The sequence below is a fragment of the Schistocerca serialis genome, chromosome 2 (assembly GCF_023864345.2).
Source record: "Schistocerca serialis cubense isolate TAMUIC-IGC-003099 chromosome 2, iqSchSeri2.2, whole genome shotgun sequence".
Classification (NCBI taxonomy): domain Eukaryota; kingdom Metazoa; phylum Arthropoda; class Insecta; order Orthoptera; family Acrididae; genus Schistocerca; species Schistocerca serialis.
In genome coordinates, this window is record NC_064639.1 from 168,984,581 (window position 1) to 169,002,036 (window position 17,456).

At 52.1% G+C, this 17,456-nt stretch overlaps 16 non-coding genes across 16 annotated transcripts; all 16 read right to left on the bottom strand.

Annotated features, from left to right (window-relative positions):
* Positions 1-186: 186 nt before the first annotated feature.
* LOC126459217 (5S ribosomal RNA) lies at positions 187-305 on the bottom strand. Its single transcript, XR_007585785.1, has one exon. It is a non-coding gene; the product is annotated as a 5S ribosomal RNA (ribosomal RNA).
* An 812-nt stretch (positions 306-1,117) lies between these two features.
* On the bottom strand, positions 1,118-1,236 carry LOC126459327 (5S ribosomal RNA). The gene has a single exon (XR_007585851.1). It is a non-coding gene; the product is annotated as a 5S ribosomal RNA (ribosomal RNA).
* An 814-nt stretch (positions 1,237-2,050) lies between these two features.
* On the bottom strand, positions 2,051-2,169 carry LOC126459228 (5S ribosomal RNA). The gene has a single exon (XR_007585786.1). It is a non-coding gene; the product is annotated as a 5S ribosomal RNA (ribosomal RNA).
* Positions 2,170-3,313: 1,144 nt separating this feature from the next.
* On the bottom strand, positions 3,314-3,432 carry LOC126459348 (5S ribosomal RNA). Its single transcript, XR_007585871.1, has one exon. It is a non-coding gene; the product is annotated as a 5S ribosomal RNA (ribosomal RNA).
* A 1,144-nt stretch (positions 3,433-4,576) lies between these two features.
* Positions 4,577-4,695, bottom strand: LOC126459349 (5S ribosomal RNA). The gene has a single exon (XR_007585872.1). It is a non-coding gene; the product is annotated as a 5S ribosomal RNA (ribosomal RNA).
* Positions 4,696-5,507: 812 nt separating this feature from the next.
* Positions 5,508-5,626, bottom strand: LOC126459239 (5S ribosomal RNA). Its single transcript, XR_007585787.1, has one exon. It is a non-coding gene; the product is annotated as a 5S ribosomal RNA (ribosomal RNA).
* An 812-nt stretch (positions 5,627-6,438) lies between these two features.
* On the bottom strand, positions 6,439-6,557 carry LOC126459445 (5S ribosomal RNA). Its single transcript, XR_007585899.1, has one exon. It is a non-coding gene; the product is annotated as a 5S ribosomal RNA (ribosomal RNA).
* An 814-nt stretch (positions 6,558-7,371) lies between these two features.
* On the bottom strand, positions 7,372-7,490 carry LOC126459250 (5S ribosomal RNA). The gene has a single exon (XR_007585788.1). It is a non-coding gene; the product is annotated as a 5S ribosomal RNA (ribosomal RNA).
* An 812-nt stretch (positions 7,491-8,302) lies between these two features.
* Positions 8,303-8,421, bottom strand: LOC126459565 (5S ribosomal RNA). Its single transcript, XR_007585911.1, has one exon. It is a non-coding gene; the product is annotated as a 5S ribosomal RNA (ribosomal RNA).
* Positions 8,422-9,235: 814 nt separating this feature from the next.
* Positions 9,236-9,354, bottom strand: LOC126459683 (5S ribosomal RNA). Its single transcript, XR_007585922.1, has one exon. It is a non-coding gene; the product is annotated as a 5S ribosomal RNA (ribosomal RNA).
* A 1,146-nt stretch (positions 9,355-10,500) lies between these two features.
* On the bottom strand, positions 10,501-10,619 carry LOC126459350 (5S ribosomal RNA). The gene has a single exon (XR_007585873.1). It is a non-coding gene; the product is annotated as a 5S ribosomal RNA (ribosomal RNA).
* A 1,144-nt stretch (positions 10,620-11,763) lies between these two features.
* On the bottom strand, positions 11,764-11,882 carry LOC126459351 (5S ribosomal RNA). Its single transcript, XR_007585874.1, has one exon. It is a non-coding gene; the product is annotated as a 5S ribosomal RNA (ribosomal RNA).
* Positions 11,883-12,694: 812 nt separating this feature from the next.
* On the bottom strand, positions 12,695-12,813 carry LOC126458796 (5S ribosomal RNA). The gene has a single exon (XR_007585741.1). It is a non-coding gene; the product is annotated as a 5S ribosomal RNA (ribosomal RNA).
* An 812-nt stretch (positions 12,814-13,625) lies between these two features.
* LOC126458915 (5S ribosomal RNA) lies at positions 13,626-13,744 on the bottom strand. The gene has a single exon (XR_007585753.1). It is a non-coding gene; the product is annotated as a 5S ribosomal RNA (ribosomal RNA).
* Positions 13,745-14,556: 812 nt separating this feature from the next.
* On the bottom strand, positions 14,557-14,675 carry LOC126459033 (5S ribosomal RNA). The gene has a single exon (XR_007585765.1). It is a non-coding gene; the product is annotated as a 5S ribosomal RNA (ribosomal RNA).
* Positions 14,676-15,487: 812 nt separating this feature from the next.
* On the bottom strand, positions 15,488-15,606 carry LOC126459152 (5S ribosomal RNA). The gene has a single exon (XR_007585779.1). It is a non-coding gene; the product is annotated as a 5S ribosomal RNA (ribosomal RNA).
* Positions 15,607-17,456: the final 1,850 nt, after the last annotated feature.

Genomic DNA, 17,456 nt, shown 5'->3' on the forward strand with positions numbered 1-17,456 from the left:
ATCAAAGTCTTCTTGGCAAACTTGGTTAGCACATTCTCCCTCAAACTGAGTTAATTACTGCATTTTCGTACCATTACAGTAGTTTAAAAGGGTTAAGGAAGCATCTTTGTCACAACAGAAAGGCAGTTTGAAAATTGGGCTGGCAGGGGTAGCGACATAATAACAAAACAAAAAGAAAAGGAAGGGAGCCAACAGCACCCGGGTTTCCCAGGCGGTCACCCATCCAAGTACTAACCGGGCCCAATGATGCTTAACTTCGGTGATCGGGCGAGAACCGGTGTATTCATCATGGTATGGCCGTTGGCACTCGTGCAAGGTAGGAGCACGGCGGAATTCGCGTTCGGCTTCTCTCCCAACACACAAAATGTTAGTTTTCCGCCGCATTTGACGAAAGCACTTCCTTCTGCAACAGCCAGTTCCTCGCGGACGGCGCGGGGGGCGCGCCCGGCGTCCCAGCAGACCGACGGCCGAATTAGCGGGCGCACCGCCGCGTGTGTGAGACGCACTGTTGCTCGTTGCACCTCCTGTCATTCGTTGGGCGCGTGCAGCCTTCGACACACGCGGAGGACGCATCTTGTCCCTGGTGTCCAGCGGAGGGCCTGTGCGGGGTGTGGCAGTGTCGTGCTGGAGGGCGCCACTGGTAGCGATGTGGGCTTCCTCGCCTCACACCAGGTGTCTGCGTAGTTTGCAGTGCATTCGCGCCATTCCTATCCCTGTCCCCGTCCCGACTTGTCCCGACTTTGCTCGACTGCCGCTCGCTGCCGCTCGGGTCGTGGTCCATATGACAGCGCAAGCACGACAAACGTCTGCGGGACGAGACGAGACGACTAAGGAATAAATTCGTGATTACAAATCAAATTTGGAACTTTACACAAAAATTGGCGGTGACGTATTTCAGAAATCAACTGCCGATTCGTACTGTTTTGTCGTTATCAAAGTCTTCTTGGCAAACTTGGTTAGCACATTCTCCCTCAAACTGAGTTAATTACTGCATTTTCGTACCATTACAGTAGTTTAAAAGGGTTAAGGAAGCATCTTTGTCACAACAGAAAGGCAGTTTGAAAATTGGGCTGGCAGGGGTAGCGACATAATAACAAAACAAAAAGAAAAGGAAGGGAGCCAACAGCACCCGGGTTTCCCAGGCGGTCACCCATCCAAGTACTAACCGGGCCCAATGATGCTTAACTTCGGTGATCGGACGAGAACCGGTGTATTCATCATGGTATGGCCGTTGGCACTCGTGCAAGGTAGGAGCACGGCGGAATTCGCGTTCGGCTTCTCTCCCAACACACAAAATGTTAGTTTTCCGCCGCATTTGACGAAAGCACTTCCTTCTGCAACAGCCAGTTCCTCGCGGACGGCGCGGGGGGCGCGCCCGGCGTCCCAGCAGACCGACGGCCGAATTAGCGGGCGCACCGCCGCGTGTGTGAGACGCACTGTTGCTCGTTGTACCCCTCCTGTCATTCGTTGGGCGCGTGCAGCCTTCGACACACGCGGAGGACGCATCTTGTCCCTGGTGTCCAGCGGAGGGCCTGTGCGGGGTGTGGCAGTGTCGTGCTGGAGGGCGCCACTGGTAGCGATGTGGGCTTCCTCGCCTCACACCAGGTGTCTGCGTAGTTTGCAGTGCATTCGCGCCATTCCTATCCCTGTCCCCGTCCCGACTTGTCCCGACTTTGCTCGACTGCCGCTCGCTGCCGCTCGGGTCGTGGTCCATATGACAGCGCAAGCACGACAAACGTCTGCGGGACGAGACGAGACGACTAAGGAATAAATTCGTGATTACAAATCAAATTTGGAACTTTACACAAAAATTGGCGGTGACGTATTTCAGAAATCAACTGCCGATTCGTACTGTTTTGTCGTTATCAAAGTCTTCTTGGCAAACTTGGTTAGCACATTCTCCCTCAAACTGAGTTAATTACTGCATTTTCGTACCATTACAGTAGTTTAAAAGGGTTAAGGAAGCATCTTTGTCACAACAGAAAGGCAGTTTGAAAATTGGGCTGGCAGGGGTAGCGACATAATAACAAAACAAAAAGAAAAGGAAGGGAGCCAACAGCACCCGGGTTTCCCAGGCGGTCACCCATCCAAGTACTAACCGGGCCCAATGATGCTTAACTTCGGTGATCGGGCGAGAACCGGTGTATTCATCATGGTATGGCCGTTGGCACTCGTGCAAGGTAGGAGCACGGCGGAATTCGCGTTCGGCTTCTCTCCCAACACACAAAATGTTAGTTTTCCGCCGCATTTGACGAAAGCACTTCCTTCTGCAACAGCCAGTTCCTCGCGGACGGCGCGGGGGGCGCGCCCGGCGTCCCAGCAGACCGACGGCCGAATTAGCGGGCGCACCGCCGCGTGTGTGAGACGCACTGTTGCTCGTTGCACCTCCTGTCATTCGTTGGGCGCGTGCAGCCTTCGACACACGCGGAGGACGCATCTTGTCCCTGGTGTCCAGCGGAGGGCCTGTGCGGGGTGTGGCAGTGTCGTGCTGGAGGGCGCCACTGGTAGCGATGTGGGCTTCCTCGCCTCACACCAGGTGTCTGCGTAGTTTGCAGTGCATTCGCGCCATTCCTATCCCTGTCCCCGTCCCGACTTGTCCCGACTTTGCTCGACTGCCGCTCGCTGCCGCTCGGGTCGTGGTCCATATGACAGCGCAAGCACGACAAACGTCTGCGGGACGAGACGAGACGAGACGACTAAGGAATAAATTCGTGATTACAAATCAAATTTGGAACTTTACACAAATATAGGCGGTGACGTATTTCAGAAATCAACTGCCGATTCGTACTGTTTTGTCGTTTTCAAAGTCTTCTTGGCAAACTTGGTTAGCACATTCTCCCTCAAACTGAGTTAATTACTGCATTTTCGTACCCTTACAGTAGTTTAAAAGGCTTAAGGAAGCATCTTTGTCACAACAGAAAGGTAGTTTGAAAATTGGGCTGGCAGGGGTAGCGACATAATAACAAAACAAAAAAAGGAAAGGAGCCAACAGCACCTTTTCTTTTAAGTTTTTTAATTACTGCATTTTCTTACCACTACAGTAGTTTAAAAGGGTTAAGGAAGCATCTTTGTCACAACAGAAAGGTAGTTTGAAAATTGGGCTGGCAGGGGTAGCGACATAATAACAAAACCAAAAAGAAAGGAAAGGAGCCAACAGCACCTTTTCTTTTAAGTTTCTTAATTACTGCATTTTCTTACCACTACAGTAGTTTAAAAGGGTTAAGGAAGCATCTTTGTCACAACAGAAAGGTAGTTTGAAAATTGGGCTGGCAGGGGTAGCGACATAATAACAAAACCAAAAAGAAAGGAAAGGAGCCAACGGCACCCGGGTTTCCCAGGCGGTCACCCATCCAAGTACTAACCGGGCCCAATGATGCTTAACTTCGGGGATCGGACGAGAACCGGTGTATTCATCATGGTATGGCCGTTGGCACTCGTGCAATGTAGGAGCACGGCAGAATTCGCGTTCGGCTTCTCTCCCAACACACAAAATGTTAGTTTTCCGCCGCATTTGACGAAAGCACTTCCTTCTGCAACAGCCAGTTCCTCGCGGACGGCGCGGGGGGCGCGCCCGGCGTCCCAGCAGACCGACGGCCGAATTAGCGGGCGCACCGCTGCGTGTGTGAGACGCACTGTTGCTCGTTGCACCTCCTGTCATTCGTTGGGCGCGTGCAGCCTTCGACACACGCGGAGGACGCATCTTGTCCCTGGTGTCCAGCGGAGGGCCTGTGCGGGGTGTGGCAGTGTCGTGCTGGAGGGCGCCACTGGTAGCGATGTGGGCTTCCTCGCCTCACACCAGGTGTCTGCGTAGTTTGCAGTGCATTCGCGCCATTCCTATCCCTGTCCCCGTCCCGACTTGTCCCGACTTTGCTCGACTGCCGCTCGCTGCCGCTCGGGTCGTGGTCCATATGACAGCGCAAGCACGACAAACGTCTGCGGGACGAGACGAGACGAGACGACTAAGGAATAAATTCGTGATTACAAATCAAATTTGGAACTTTACACAAATATAGGCGGTGACGTATTTCAGAAATCAACTGCCGATTCGTACTGTTTTGTCGTTTTCAAAGTCTTCTTGGCAAACTTGGTTAGCACATTCTCCCTCAAACTGAGTTAATTACTGCATTTTCGTACCCTTACAGTAGTTTAAAAGGCTTAAGGAAGCATCTTTGTCACAACAGAAAGGTAGTTTGAAAATTGGGCTGGCAGGGGTAGCGACATAATAACAAAACAAAAAAAGGAAAGGAGCCAACAGCACCTTTTCTTTTAAGTTTTTTAATTACTGCATTTTCTTACCACTACAGTAGTTTAAAAGGGTTAAGGAAGCATCTTTGTCACAACAGAAAGGTAGTTTGAAAATTGGGCTGGCAGGGGTAGCGACATAATAACAAAACCAAAAAGAAAGGAAAGGAGCCAACAGCACCTTTTCTTTTAAGTTTCTTAATTACTGCATTTTCTTACCACTACAGTAGTTTAAAAGGGTTAAGGAAGCATCTTTGTCACAACAGAAAGGTAGTTTGAAAATTGGGCTGGCAGGGGTAGCGACATAATAACAAAACCAAAAAGAAAGGAAAGGAGCCAACGGCACCCGGGTTTCCCAGGCGGTCACCCATCCAAGTACTAACCGGGCCCAATGATGCTTAACTTCGGGGATCGGACGAGAACCGGTGTATTCATCATGGTATGGCCGTTGGCACTCGTGCAATGTAGGAGCACGGCAGAATTCGCGTTCGGCTTCTCTCCCAACACACAAAATGTTAGTTTTCCGCCGCATTTGACGAAAGCACTTCCTTCTGCAACAGCCAGTTCCTCGCGGACGGCGCGGGGGGCGCGCCCGGCGTCCCAGCAGACCGACGGCCGAATTAGCGGGCGCACCGCTGCGTGTGTGAGACGCACTGTTGCTCGTTGCACCTCCTGTCATTCGTTGGGCGCGTGCAGCCTTCGACACACGCGGAGGACGCATCTTGTCCCTGGTGTCCAGCGGAGGGCCTGTGCGGGGTGTGGCAGTGTCGTGCTGGAGGGCGCCACTGGTAGCGATGTGGGCTTCCTCGCCTCACACCAGGTGTCTGCGTAGTTTGCAGTGCATTCGCGCCATTCCTATCCCTGTCCCCGTCCCGACTTGTCCCGACTTTGCTCGACTGCCGCTCGCTGCCGCTCGGGTCGTGGTCTATATGACAGCGCAAGCACGACAAACGTCTGCGGGACGAGACGAGACGACTAAGGAATAAATTCGTGATTACAAATCAAATTTGGAACTTTACACAAAAATTGGCGGTGACGTATTTCAGAAATCAACTGCCGATTCGTACTGTTTTGTCGTTATCAAAGTCTTCTTGGCAAACTTGGTTAGCACATTCTCCCTCAAACTGAGTTAATTACTGCATTTTCGTACCATTACAGTAGTTTAAAAGGGTTAAGGAAGCATCTTTGTCACAACAGAAAGGCAGTTTGAAAATTGGGCTGGCAGGGGTAGCGACATAATAACAAAACAAAAAGAAAAGGAAGGGAGCCAACAGCACCCGGGTTTCCCAGGCGGTCACCCATCCAAGTACTAACCGGGCCCAATGATGCTTAACTTCGGTGATCGGGCGAGAACCGGTGTATTCATCATGGTATGGCCGTTGGCACTCGTGCAAGGTAGGAGCACGGCGGAATTCGCGTTCGGCTTCTCTCCCAACACACAAAATGTTAGTTTTCCGCCGCATTTGACGAAAGCACTTCCTTCTGCAACAGCCAGTTCCTCGCGGACGGCGCGGGGGGCGCGCCCGGCGTCCCAGCAGACCGACGGCCGAATTAGCGGGCGCACCGCCGCGTGTGTGAGACGCACTGTTGCTCGTTGCACCTCCTGTCATTCGTTGGGCGCGTGCAGCCTTCGACACACGCGGAGGACGCATCTTGTCCCTGGTGTCCAGCGGAGGGCCTGTGCGGGGTGTGGCAGTGTCGTGCTGGAGGGCGCCACTGGTAGCGATGTGGGCTTCCTCGCCTCACACCAGGTGTCTGCGTAGTTTGCAGTGCATTCGCGCCATTCCTATCCCTGTCCCCGTCCCGACTTGTCCCGACTTTGCTCGACTGCCGCTCGCTGCCGCTCGGGTCGTGGTCCATATGACAGCGCAAGCACGACAAACGTCTGCGGGACGAGACGAGACGACTAAGGAATAAATTCGTGATTACAAATCAAATTTGGAACTTTACACAAAAATTGGCGGTGACGTATTTCAGAAATCAACTGCCGATTCGTACTGTTTTGTCGTTATCAAAGTCTTCTTGGCAAACTTGGTTAGCACATTCTCCCTCAAACTGAGTTAATTACTGCATTTTCGTACCATTACAGTAGTTTAAAAGGGTTAAGGAAGCATCTTTGTCACAACAGAAAGGCAGTTTGAAAATTGGGCTGGCAGGGGTAGCGACATAATAACAAAACAAAAAGAAAAGGAAGGGAGCCAACAGCACCCGGGTTTCCCAGGCGGTCACCCATCCAAGTACTAACCGGGCCCAATGATGCTTAACTTCGGTGATCGGACGAGAACCGGTGTATTCATCATGGTATGGCCGTTGGCACTCGTGCAAGGTAGGAGCACGGCGGAATTCGCGTTCGGCTTCTCTGCCAACACACAAAATGTTAGTTTTCCGCCGCATTTGACGAAAGCACTTCCTTCTGCAACAGCCAGTTCCTCGCGGACGGCGCGGGGGGCGCGCCCGGCGTCCCAGCAGACCGACGGCCGAATTAGCGGGCGCACCGCCGCGTGTGTGAGACGCACTGTTGCTCGTTGTACCCCTCCTGTCATTCGTTGGGCGCGTGCAGCCTTCGACACACGCGGAGGACGCATCTTGTCCCTGGTGTCCAGCGGAGGGCCTGTGCGGGGTGTGGCAGTGTCGTGCTGGAGGGCGCCACTGGTAGCGATGTGGGCTTCCTCGCCTCACACCAGGTGTCTGCGTAGTTTGCAGTGCATTCGCGCCATTCCTATCCCTGTCCCCGTCCCGACTTGTCCCGACTTTGCTCGACTGCCGCTCGCTGCCGCTCGGGTCGTGGTCCATATGACAGCGCAAGCACGACAAACGTCTGCGGGACGAGACGAGACGACTAAGGAATAAATTCGTGATTACAAATCAAATTTGGAACTTTACACAAAAATTGGCGGTGACGTATTTCAGAAATCAACTGCCGATTCGTACTGTTTTGTCGTTATCAAAGTCTTCTTGGCAAACTTGGTTAGCACATTCTCCCTCAAACTGAGTTAATTACTGCATTTTCGTACCATTACAGTAGTTTAAAAGGGTTAAGGAAGCATCTTTGTCACAACAGAAAGGCAGTTTGAAAATTGGGCTGGCAGGGGTAGCGACATAATAACAAAACAAAAAGAAAAGGAAGGGAGCCAACAGCACCCGGGTTTCCCAGGCGGTCACCCATCCAAGTACTAACCGGGCCCAATGATGCTTAACTTCGGTGATCGGGCGAGAACCGGTGTATTCATCATGGTATGGCCGTTGGCACTCGTGCAAGGTAGGAGCACGGCGGAATTCGCGTTCGGCTTCTCTCCCAACACACAAAATGTTAGTTTTCCGCCGCATTTGACGAAAGCACTTCCTTCTGCAACAGCCAGTTCCTCGCGGACGGCGCGGGGGGCGCGCCCGGCGTCCCAGCAGACCGACGGCCGAATTAGCGGGCGCACCGCCGCGTGTGTGAGACGCACTGTTGCTCGTTGCACCTCCTGTCATTCGTTGGGCGCGTGCAGCCTTCGACACACGCGGAGGACGCATCTTGTCCCTGGTGTCCAGCGGAGGGCCTGTGCGGGGTGTGGCAGTGTCGTGCTGGAGGGCGCCACTGGTAGCGATGTGGGCTTCCTCGCCTCACACCAGGTGTCTGCGTAGTTTGCAGTGCATTCGCGCCATTCCTATCCCTGTCCCCGTCCCGACTTGTCCCGACTTTGCTCGACTGCCGCTCGCTGCCGCTCGGGTCGTGGTCCATATGACAGCGCAAGCACGACAAACGTCTGCGGGACGAGACGAGACGACTAAGGAATAAATTCGTGATTACAAATCAAATTTGGAACTTTACACAAAAATTGGCGGTGACGTATTTCAGAAATCAACTGCCGATTCGTACTGTTTTGTCGTTATCAAAGTCTTCTTGGCAAACTTGGTTAGCACATTCTCCCTCAAACTGAGTTAATTACTGCATTTTCGTACCATTACAGTAGTTTAAAAGGGTTAAGGAAGCATCTTTGTCACAACAGAAAGGCAGTTTGAAAATTGGGCTGGCAGGGGTAGCGACATAATAACAAAACAAAAAGAAAAGGAAGGGAGCCAACAGCACCCGGGTTTCCCAGGCGGTCACCCATCCAAGTACTAACCGGGCCCAATGATGCTTAACTTCGGTGATCGGACGAGAACCGGTGTATTCATCATGGTATGGCCGTTGGCACTCGTGCAAGGTAGGAGCACGGCGGAATTCGCGTTCGGCTTCTCTGCCAACACACAAAATGTTAGTTTTCCGCCGCATTTGACGAAAGCACTTCCTTCTGCAACAGCCAGTTCCTCGCGGACGGCGCGGGGGGCGCGCCCGGCGTCCCAGCAGACCGACGGCCGAATTAGCGGGCGCACCGCCGCGTGTGTGAGACGCACTGTTGCTCGTTGTACCCCTCCTGTCATTCGTTGGGCGCGTGCAGCCTTCGACACACGCGGAGGACGCATCTTGTCCCTGGTGTCCAGCGGAGGGCCTGTGCGGGGTGTGGCAGTGTCGTGCTGGAGGGCGCCACTGGTAGCGATGTGGGCTTCCTCGCCTCACACCAGGTGTCTGCGTAGTTTGCAGTGCATTCGCGCCATTCCTATCCCTGTCCCCGTCCCGACTTGTCCCGACTTTGCTCGACTGCCGCTCGCTGCCGCTCGGGTCGTGGTCCATATGACAGCGCAAGCACGACAAACGTCTGCGGGACGAGACGAGACGACTAAGGAATAAATTCGTGATTACAAATCAAATTTGGAACTTTACACAAAAATTGGCGGTGACGTATTTCAGAAATCAACTGCCGATTCGTACTGTTTTGTCGTTATCAAAGTCTTCTTGGCAAACTTGGTTAGCACATTCTCCCTCAAACTGAGTTAATTACTGCATTTTCGTACCATTACAGTAGTTTAAAAGGGTTAAGGAAGCATCTTTGTCACAACAGAAAGGCAGTTTGAAAATTGGGCTGGCAGGGGTAGCGACATAATAACAAAACAAAAAGAAAAGGAAGGGAGCCAACAGCACCCGGGTTTCCCAGGCGGTCACCCATCCAAGTACTAACCGGGCCCAATGATGCTTAACTTCGGTGATCGGACGAGAACCGGTGTATTCATCATGGTATGGCCGTTGGCACTCGTGCAAGGTAGGAGCACGGCGGAATTCGCGTTCGGCTTCTCTGCCAACACACAAAATGTTAGTTTTCCGCCGCATTTGACGAAAGCACTTCCTTCTGCAACAGCCAGTTCCTCGCGGACGGCGCGGGGGGCGCGCCCGGCGTCCCAGCAGACCGACGGCCGAATTAGCGGGCGCACCGCCGCGTGTGTGAGACGCACTGTTGCTCGTTGTACCCCTCCTGTCATTCGTTGGGCGCGTGCAGCCTTCGACACACGCGGAGGACGCATCTTGTCCCTGGTGTCCAGCGGAGGGCCTGTGCGGGGTGTGGCAGTGTCGTGCTGGAGGGCGCCACTGGTAGCGATGTGGGCTTCCTCGCCTCACACCAGGTGTCTGCGTAGTTTGCAGTGCATTCGCGCCATTCCTATCCCTGTCCCCGTCCCGACTTGTCCCGACTTTGCTCGACTGCCGCTCGCTGCCGCTCGGGTCGTGGTCCATATGACAGCGCAAGCACGACAAACGTCTGCGGGACGAGACGAGACGAGACGACTAAGGAATAAATTCGTGATTACAAATCAAATTTGGAACTTTACACAAATATAGGCGGTGACGTATTTCAGAAATCAACTGCCGATTCGTACTGTTTTGTCGTTTTCAAAGTCTTCTTGGCAAACTTGGTTAGCACATTCTCCCTCAAACTGAGTTAATTACTGCATTTTCGTACCCTTACAGTAGTTTAAAAGGCTTAAGGAAGCATCTTTGTCACAACAGAAAGGTAGTTTGAAAATTGGGCTGGCAGGGCTAGCGACATAATAACAAAACAAAAAAAGGAAAGGAGCCAACAGCACCTTTTCTTTTAAGTTTTTTAATTACTGCATTTTCTTACCACTACAGTAGTTTAAAAGGGTTAAGGAAGCATCTTTGTCACAACAGAAAGGTAGTTTGAAAATTGGGCTGGCAGGGGTAGCGACATAATAACAAAACCAAAAAGAAAGGAAAGGAGCCAACAGCACCTTTTCTTTTAAGTTTCTTAATTACTGCATTTTCTTACCACTACAGTAGTTTAAAAGGGTTAAGGAAGCATCTTTGTCACAACAGAAAGGTAGTTTGAAAATTGGGCTGGCAGGGGTAGCGACATAATAACAAAACCAAAAAGAAAGGAAAGGAGCCAACGGCACCCGGGTTTCCCAGGCGGTCACCCATCCAAGTACTAACCGGGCCCAATGATGCTTAACTTCGGGGATCGGACGAGAACCGGTGTATTCATCATGGTATGGCCGTTGGCACTCGTGCAATGTAGGAGCACGGCAGAATTCGCGTTCGGCTTCTCTCCCAACACACAAAATGTTAGTTTTCCGCCGCATTTGACGAAAGCACTTCCTTCTGCAACAGCCAGTTCCTCGAGGACGGCGCGGGGGGCGCGCCCGGCGTCCCAGCAGACCGACGGCCGAATTAGCGGGCGCACCGCCGCGTGTGTGAGACGCACTGTTGCCCGTTGCACCTCCTGTCATTCGTTGGGCGCGTGCAGCCTTCGACACTAGCGGGGGGCGCATCGTGTCCCTGGTGTCCAGCGGAGGGCCTGTGCGGGGTGTGGCAGTGTCGTGCTGGAGGGTCCCACTGGTAGCGATGTGGGCTTCCTCGCCTCACACCAGGTGTCTGCGTAGTTTGCAGTGCATTCGCGCCATTCCTATCCCTGTCCCCGTCCCGACTTGTCCCGACTTTGCTCGACTGCCGCTCGCTGCCGCTCGGGTCGTGGTCCATATGACAGCGCAAGCACGACAAACGTCTGCGGGACGAGACGAGACGAGACGACTAAGGAATAAATTCGTGATTACAAATCAAATTTGGAACTTTACACAAATATAGGCGGTGACGTATTTCAGAAATCAACTGCCGATTCGTACTGTTTTGTCGTTTTCAAAGTCTTCTTGGCAAACTTGGTTAGCACATTCTCCCTCAAACTGAGTTAATTACTGCATTTTCGTACCCTTACAGTAGTTTAAAAGGCTTAAGGAAGCATCTTTGTCACAACAGAAAGGTAGTTTGAAAATTGGGCTGGCAGGGGTAGCGACATAATAACAAAACAAAAAAAGGAAAGGAGCCAACAGCACCTTTTCTTTTAAGTTTTTTAATTACTGCATTTTCTTACCACTACAGTAGTTTAAAAGGGTTAAGGAAGCATCTTTGTCACAACAGAAAGGTAGTTTGAAAATTGGGCTGGCAGGGGTAGCGACATAATAACAAAACCAAAAAGAAAGGAAAGGAGCCAACAGCACCTTTTCTTTTAAGTTTCTTAATTACTGCATTTTCTTACCACTACAGTAGTTTAAAAGGGTTAAGGAAGCATCTTTGTCACAACAGAAAGGTAGTTTGAAAATTGGGCTGGCAGGGGTAGCGACATAATAACAAAACCAAAAAGAAAGGAAAGGAGCCAACGGCACCCGGGTTTCCCAGGCGGTCACCCATCCAAGTACTAACCGGGCCCAATGATGCTTAACTTCGGGGATCGGACGAGAACCGGTGTATTCATCATGGTATGGCCGTTGGCACTCGTGCAATGTAGGAGCACGGCAGAATTCGCGTTCGGCTTCTCTCCCAACACACAAAATGTTAGTTTTCCGCCGCATTTGACGAAAGCACTTCCTTCTGCAACAGCCAGTTCCTCGCGGACGGCGCGGGGGGCGCGCCCGGCGTCCCAGCAGACCGACGGCCGAATTAGCGGGCGCACCGCCGCGTGTGTGAGACGCACTTTTGCTCGTTGCACCTCCTGTCATTCGTTGGGCGCGTGCAGCCTTCGACACACGCAGAGGACGCATCTTGTCCCTGGTGTCCAGCGGAGGGCCTGTGCGGGGTGTGGCAGTGTCGTGCTGGAGGGCGCCACTGGTAGCGATGTGGGCTTCCTCGCCTCACACCAGGTGTCTGCGTAGTTTGCAGTGCATTCGCGCCATTCCTATCCCTGTCCCCGTCCCGACTTGTCCCGACTTTGCTCGACTGCCGCTCGCTGCCGCTCGGGTCGTGGTCCATATGACAGCGCAAGCACGACAAACGTCTGCGGGACGAGACGAGACGACTAAGGAATAAATTCGTGATTACAAATCAAATTTGGAACTTTACACAAAAATTGGCGGTGACGTATTTCAGAAATCAACTGCCGATTCGTACTGTTTTGTCGTTATCAAAGTCTTCTTGGCAAACTTGGTTAGCACATTCTCCCTCAAACTGAGTTAATTACTGCATTTTCGTACCATTACAGTAGTTTAAAAGGGTTAAGGAAGCATCTTTGTCACAACAGAAAGGCAGTTTGAAAATTGGGCTGGCAGGGGTAGCGACATAATAACAAAACAAAAAGAAAAGGAAGGGAGCCAACAGCACCCGGGTTTCCCAGGCGGTCACCCATCCAAGTACTAACCGGGCCCAATGATGCTTAACTTCGGTGATCGGACGAGAACCGGTGTATTCATCATGGTATGGCCGTTGGCACTCGTGCAAGGTAGGAGCACGGCGGAATTCGCGTTCGGCTTCTCTCCCAACACACAAAATGTTAGTTTTCCGCCGCATTTGACGAAAGCACTTCCTTCTGCAACAGCCAGTTCCTCGCGGACGGCGCGGGGGGCGCGCCCGGCGTCCCAGCAGACCGACGGCCGAATTAGCGGGCGCACCGCCGCGTGTGTGAGACGCACTGTTGCTCGTTGCACCTCCTGTCATTCGTTGGGCGCGTGCAGCCTTCGACACACGCGGAGGACGCATCTTGTCCCTGGTGTCCAGCGGAGGGCCTGTGCGGGGTGTGGCAGTGTCGTGCTGGAGGGCGCCACTGGTAGCGATGTGGGCTTCCTCGCCTCACACCAGGTGTCTGCGTAGTTTGCAGTGCATTCGCGCCATTCCTATCCCTGTCCCCGTCCCGACTTGTCCCGACTTTGCTCGACTGCCGCTCGCTGCCGCTCGGGTCGTGGTCCATATGACAGCGCAAGCACGACAAACGTCTGCGGGACGAGACGAGACGACTAAGGAATAAATTCGTGATTACAAATCAAATTTGGAACTTTACACAAAAATTGGCGGTGACGTATTTCAGAAATCAACTGCCGATTCGTACTGTTTTGTCGTTATCAAAGTCTTCTTGGCAAACTTGGTTAGCACATTCTCCCTCAAACTGAGTTAATTACTGCATTTTCGTACCATTACAGTAGTTTAAAAGGGTTAAGGAAGCATCTTTGTCACAACAGAAAGGCAGTTTGAAAATTGGGCTGGCAGGGGTAGCGACATAATAACAAAACAAAAAGAAAAGGAAGGGAGCCAACAGCACCCGGGTTTCCCAGGCGGTCACCCATCCAAGTACTAACCGGGCCCAATGATGCTTAACTTCGGTGATCGGACGAGAACCGGTGTATTCATCATGGTATGGCCGTTGGCACTCGTGCAAGGTAGGAGCACGGCGGAATTCGCGTTCGGCTTCTCTCCCAACACACAAAATGTTAGTTTTCCGCCGCATTTGACGAAAGCACTTCCTTCTGCAACAGCCAGTTCCTCGCGGACGGCGCGGGGGGCGCGCCCGGCGTCCCAGCAGACCGACGGCCGAATTAGCGGGCGCACCGCCGCGTGTGTGAGACGCACTGTTGCTCGTTGCACCTCCTGTCATTCGTTGGGCGCGTGCAGCCTTCGACACACGCGGAGGACGCATCTTGTCCCTGGTGTCCAGCGGAGGGCCTGTGCGGGGTGTGGCAGTGTCGTGCTGGAGGGCGCCACTGGTAGCGATGTGGGCTTCCTCGCCTCACACCAGGTGTCTGCGTAGTTTGCAGTGCATTCGCGCCATTCCTATCCCTGTCCCCGTCCCGACTTGTCCCGACTTTGCTCGACTGCCGCTCGCTGCCGCTCGGGTCGTGGTCCATATGACAGCGCAAGCACGACAAACGTCTGCGGGACGAGACGAGACGACTAAGGAATAAATTCGTGATTACAAATCAAATTTGGAACTTTACACAAAAATTGGCGGTGACGTATTTCAGAAATCAACTGCCGATTCGTACTGTTTTGTCGTTATCAAAGTCTTCTTGGCAAACTTGGTTAGCACATTCTCCCTCAAACTGAGTTAATTACTGCATTTTCGTACCATTACAGTAGTTTAAAAGGGTTAAGGAAGCATCTTTGTCACAACAGAAAGGCAGTTTGAAAATTGGGCTGGCAGGGGTAGCGACATAATAACAAAACAAAAAGAAAAGGAAGGGAGCCAACAGCACCCGGGTTTCCCAGGCGGTCACCCATCCAAGTACTAACCGGGCCCAATGATGCTTAACTTCGGTGATCGGACGAGAACCGGTGTATTCATCATGGTATGGCCGTTGGCACTCGTGCAAGGTAGGAGCACGGCGGAATTCGCGTTCGGCTTCTCTCCCAACACACAAAATGTTAGTTTTCCGCCGCATTTGACGAAAGCACTTCCTTCTGCAACAGCCAGTTCCTCGCGGACGGCGCGGGGGGCGCGCCCGGCGTCCCAGCAGACCGACGGCCGAATTAGCGGGCGCACCGCCGCGTGTGTGAGACGCACTGTTGCTCGTTGCACCTCCTGTCATTCGTTGGGCGCGTGCAGCCTTCGACACACGCGGAGGACGCATCTTGTCCCTGGTGTCCAGCGGAGGGCCTGTGCGGGGTGTGGCAGTGTCGTGCTGGAGGGCGCCACTGGTAGCGATGTGGGCTTCCTCGCCTCACACCAGGTGTCTGCGTAGTTTGCAGTGCATTCGCGCCATTCCTATCCCTGTCCCCGTCCCGACTTGTCCCGACTTTGCTCGACTGCCGCTCGCTGCCGCTCGGGTCGTGGTCCATATGACAGCGCAAGCACGACAAACGTCTGCGGGACGAGACGAGACGACTAAGGAATAAATTCGTGATTACAAATCAAATTTGGAACTTTACACAAAAATTGGCGGTGACGTATTTCAGAAATCAACTGCCGATTCGTACTGTTTTGTCGTTATCAAAGTCTTCTTGGCAAACTTGGTTAGCACATTCTCCCTCAAACTGAGTTAATTACTGCATTTTCGTACCATTACAGTAGTTTAAAAGGGTTAAGGAAGCATCTTTGTCACAACAGAAAGGCAGTTTGAAAATTGGGCTGGCAGGGGTAGCGACATAATAACAAAACAAAAAGAAAAGGAAGGGAGCCAACAGCACCCGGGTTTCCCAGGCGGTCACCCATCCAAGTACTAACCGGGCCCAATGATGCTTAACTTCGGTGATCGGACGAGAACCGGTGTATTCATCATGGTATGGCCGTTGGCACTCGTGCAAGGTAGGAGCACGGCGGAATTCGCGTTCGGCTTCTCTCCCAACACACAAAATGTTAGTTTTCCGCCGCATTTGACGAAAGCACTTCCTTCTGCAACAGCCAGTTCCTCGCGGACGGCGCGGGGGGCGCGCCCGGCGTCCCAGCAGACCGACGGCCGAATTAGCGGGCGCACCGCCGCGTGTGTGAGACGCACTGTTGCTCGTTGCACCTCCTGTCATTCGTTGGGCGCGTGCAGCCTTCGACACACGCGGAGGACGCATCTTGTCCCTGGTGTCCAGCGGAGGGCCTGTGCGGGGTGTGGCAGTGTCGTGCTGGAGGGCGCCACTGGTAGCGATGTGGGCTTCCTCGCCTCACACCAGGTGTCTGCGTAGTTTGCAGTGCATTCGCGCCATTCCTATCCCTGTCCCCGTCCCGACTTGTCCCGACTTTGCTCGACTGCCGCTCGCTGCCGCTCGGGTCGTGGTCCATATGACAGCGCAAGCACGACAAACGTCTGCGGGACGAGACGAGACGACTAAGGAATAAATTCGTGATTACAAATCAAATTTGGAACTTTACACAAAAATTGGCGGTGACGTATTTCAGAAATCAACTGCCGATTCGTACTGTTTTGTCGTTATCAAAGTCTTCTTGGCAAACTTGGTTAGCACATTCTCCCTCAAACTGAGTTAATTACTGCATTTTCGTACCATTACAGTAGTTTAAAAGGGTTAAGGAAGCATCTTTGTCACAACAGAAAGGCAGTTTGAAAATTGGGCTGGCAGGGGTAGCGACATAATAACAAAACAAAAAGAAAAGGAAGGGAGCCAACAGCACCTTTTTTTTTTTTTTTTTTTTTTTCACCCACCTTTTTTTTTTTTTTTTTTTTAACAAAACGCCTTCCCTTGGCGAGCTTCTTCAGCTATAAAGGTGCCGTTGACTTCTGCAAGGGATGCGGGGTAAGGCCCCCTAATAGTGCCTTCATCGGCGAGGTGTGCCGGCGTGGGTATGTGCTGTGTGCTTCCACGACAAGAAACAGAAAAGAATGTGCATCCTCCCATACAAAAAAAAAGAAATGCAAGGGAATCCGCTCCCCAGACTTCATTACAAATAAGAGAAACAAAATTGGCCACTGTACACCATTGCAGCTTGCCGTGACAGTGATCCACACCAACGACAACCTGCCAAAGCAACAGGCATGTGGCATCCGCCAAAGAAGTGAATCCACCGGAATATAAATGAAAGTAAATTAAAGTCCGAAAAAAAAAAATATGTCGCCGCTAACGGTCGACGGATGGTACATGGAGAATAAAACAAACGTCGACGCACAGCAATAGGAAAGTGTCCCACATTCAGACACTCACCAACTGTGATAAAATGATCACCGCGACACGGCCCCCTCAGTCGCCGCGAGAAAAGAACAAATAACAAGAAAGAAATAAAGGAGGAACAGAAAGTAAAGCAAACATAAAAGAACTTTTGACGGACAAAACACCATTCACATAACTGTAGGTCACGTGTACGTTTACGTTAATGTACGGTCCATTAGAAACACACCTTTACCATGCCATAAAATCAGTATCCAAGAAATGAAGTCCGTTGGTAAGCAAGGGTTCGTCATAACACGCCAACAGGATTAGTGGCAGTAGTATCAGATAGGAAAAGTAAAAATGTCAAGATCGGGTATGTAGTCTTATCGGGTAAGTGACAATTTAGTGAAGGCATGGGCCAAGGCAACATGCAAAAAATTGGCGAAAGTCGAGGAATAAGCCGGTCGACCAAGGGTCAGACGATGTTCCGCCCACAGGTAAGACAGAAAGTCGACGGCAGTAGTCAATTTCAGGGTGAAAATACAAAAAACCG